Genomic DNA, 3,741 nt, shown 5'->3' on the forward strand with positions numbered 1-3,741 from the left:
TTTTGCCTAGGAAATAATAATAATAAAATAAAAATCAGAAAACAATTCGTAAACTCACCTCAAATACGCGGGGCGTGTATTTCCATACGCGAGGCGTATACCACACATCCGAAGGCGTATCACTTCAGAGACTCCTTTACGCGGGGCGTGTCTTCCTATACGCCACGCGTAAAGCGCATCAACAAGGTGTTCCAAGATCAGAAGCACAAACACGCAGGGCGTCTTTCTCTTACGCAGGACGTACCTTCCTACGCGGGACGTGACACCAGAGGCGCCATGCGTAAACACCATCAACGAAACGCACAAGGCTCAAGACCTCCAACACGCAAGGCGTGCCCAGACATACGCGGGGCGTACTATCTCTCCCGGCAGCAGTTGGAAGCAGTCAACAGCAGTTAGTGGAAGTTGAGGAAGTTAAGTTAGTTGATGATGTGGCAAGGTAGTGGTGAGTTAGTGGATAAATAATTACCAAAATACCACTCAATAATTATCAAAATGCCACTACAAAATACTATAAATAGACCCCCTCCCCTTCATAAAAAATCACTCAATCAACAACACAAAACCCCCTCTCAAAGCTCTAATGCTTAATTCTTAGTTTCTTAGTTCTTTGTTCCTCAAGTTCTTCGAGTTCTTCGAGTTCTTAGTTCTTCTTTCCTTTTTCTAGCTCTCTTTCTAGCTTTTTCAGTGTTCTTTAGTTTCAATCCAAGCCTCTCTTCAAGTTTTTCGATTAAATTTAGCATTTCTAAGTTGTTACTCTGCTCAATCTTTAATTAGAATTCCATTTCCAAAGTGACTTTCCAGATTCGCCCAATTATTTTCAAAGCCCGTTTTCGTCCATTTAACGTCATTTTTTGCCTTCAATTCCTTCAACAAAGTTATTCCTGACGTCCTGAAATTCGATCTAGTATATTTATTTTCTCAATTCCAAGTCCAGAAACGCTATTTACAAGCTGATCTTTGCACCCCAAATTCTTTTAGACATTCTGTTTCCAGATTTTTCCAGATTCGACCAGTTATTTTCAATCCTCAATTCCGTCCATTTACAATTCGTTTTAGCCTTCGATCCCTTATAGAATTTTGTTCCGGACCTCCCGAAGTTCAATTTACACTATTACTCGTCCAATTCCGGATTCTTAAGCACTCTAATCAAGCTCCCCAAAGTCAAAGTTTAAATCTGCCCCATTTGCCTACCAACGTTTTGACATTGCCAAGATCAAATTCCGTACGGGCCCGACCGACCGAACTGCTCCAAGAACGTCGAGTCGACATCAGAATTCAACGTCCAGCCGAGATAGCTATTGTGGCTCCGAGTTTGTCGTTGAATTTCAACAAATTTCATTTTAATTGCATCTCAATTTCTTGTATTGATTTGTTCTTCCAATTCAATTGATCGTCTATATGTTTAGTATAGAAAGTTTTCAATTGTAATTCATTTCCAATTTCATCCCTTTTCAACATATGTATTTAAACACTTATTCAATCAATAAAATACCAATTTTCCCAAAATCTCGTGTCAATTCCGCACTTTAATTTCCTTTATTTTTCTGTCTTCAATTTACCCGCATTAGCTTAAATAAAACAATTTATCTAGCAAAGTTTCTATAACGGCGCTAGAGACCCAAGAGGGACTTTTTCAATCCTTGCGTCCCTCGCCAATCGCTTCGATTAGATTTCATGTTTTCGACGCACAATTTCATAAACGTAACCATTTTTCATAATTGAGGAATAATTCCTCTGGCACGCCCGCACCCTAACCACACATGACATGGTTGAAATTAGCATATTTCGAAAATATCGCTAACAATTTTTGGCACGCCCAGTGGGACCTTTTATTTTTTTTAGGCTACCAAAAATTGCATTTAGGACCTAAAACCATTTTTTACACCATTATTTTTTATTTTTCAGACCTTGTATTGTATTTTTTCCGCCCCACTTTACCTTACCAAAATTTATTAGCTAACGCTAACAATTTTTGGCACGCCCAGTGGGACCTATTTTTAAGCTTTGCCAAAAATTTCAATAACAATTTTACTCATTTCATTTTTTCATACCACGTATGTATTTTTCATTCAGTTTTTAAACCACTTGTTTTTCATGCTTTGCTTTAATTCCATTAATAAGTGTTTATTTATTTCTTTGTTCTTTCTTTTTTCAACACTAGATTTACTAATTTAATTTCATCATTTTCACTTATAAATACTCACGGAGAATGCCTCCTAGGAAGAACACCGGGAAAGATCCAATTCCATCGGACTCCGAAGAGAGTCAAACTCAAAACCAAGACCGTAACAATGAGCCCGGAAAGCCCGAAGGCTTTGTGGCCGAGACTGTGAGCCATAGTCGCGATACAAACCAACAACCACCTCAAGGCCCGCCTATATTCGACTTAGCACCGTTTATAGCAAATATGGAGAAGCAAATCAACCAATTTCTACATGGGTTTTCACAAACCATGAGAGAGAATAATGAAGCTATATACAGCGCAATGCAAGCTAGAAACGAGGCCATGTTCAAAGCTAACAACGAGGCGATAAACGATTCCAACAAGGTTCCAGCCCTCGAGGAAAGGATTGTCGATTTAACCGGGGAAATCGACAAAATCCCAGAGAAATGCGCCGAACTTTTCTCACAAAAGTCAAGATCCCAAGGACCGGCAAGCAATGGAAAAGGAACGCCGATCTCAGGTGCCAATGAAAGGTATACCCCTCCACCAATCCGGGAAGAGAACCTCAGGTTCAATGAGCACGGCGATAGGATCAGCCCAGAACACGTCCAAGTCCCACCACCTCAACAACAGTTTAGGTCTCATACCGGGCCTAGTAACCATGCCGAACATTACGAGGAGAGCTATACTCGTAACTCGGGGGGCAATGGGAGAGGAAGCAGCTTTCACCCACAACGGACGACACACACACGTGTGGAACCCACCAACAACGTAGGAGAGGCCCAACGCATAAAGAACATCGTCCAAGAGATTTATGGGCCAGCCGTGAGGGAGGTGTACCGGCCCGAATTCCAAAAACCGTACCCACGGCAGTATGACCAACTCTATCCCTTACCTCACAATTTTAGAGTCCCTGATTTCACTTTATTTTCAGGAGAGGAAGGGCAATCCACCGTAGAACATGTGGCACGCTTCACCTTTCAGTGCAGTGGTTTGAGCATGGACATAAACTTCGACATGTTGCGCTTGCGACTATTCCCAGGATCACTAACGGGACCAGCGTTCTCTTGGTATGCCATTCTGCCATCAGGGTCCATTCATGGATGGGAACAAATGGAAAGACTTTTCCATAACCAATTTTATCGAACGGAGCCCGAGGTTTGTGTTGCGGTGTTGTCCCGAATGACACAACGACATGGGGAACCGGTTGAAAATTTTATCAACCAATTCAAGAAGATGCGACACCGTTGTCGAATCAATATTCCCGAGGTCGAGTTCGTAAAGATTGCTCAACGTGGACTAGAATTCGAAAATAGGAAGAAATTTTAGGGAATCGATTTCCGCGACTACTATGAATTGGTGGCCAAGGTTTCAGAGTACGAGGAGTTGATGAGGGAATATCATCGACGCAAGAAGAACTCTATGGGAAGCTATCAAGGGGATGTCCAAACACATGCGGTAGCCATCGCCGACTTAACAAACACCAGATCTCGAACATGTCCCGTGTTGTTGAAAAATCCCAAAACCCCAGAGGTAGTCAAAAGGGTTCCAACCACCCAATATACTTTCGACGT

Source organism: Euphorbia lathyris, chromosome 2, assembly GCF_963576675.1.
Source record: "Euphorbia lathyris chromosome 2, ddEupLath1.1, whole genome shotgun sequence".
In the NCBI taxonomy this organism is placed as follows: Eukaryota; Viridiplantae; Streptophyta; class Magnoliopsida; order Malpighiales; family Euphorbiaceae; genus Euphorbia; species Euphorbia lathyris.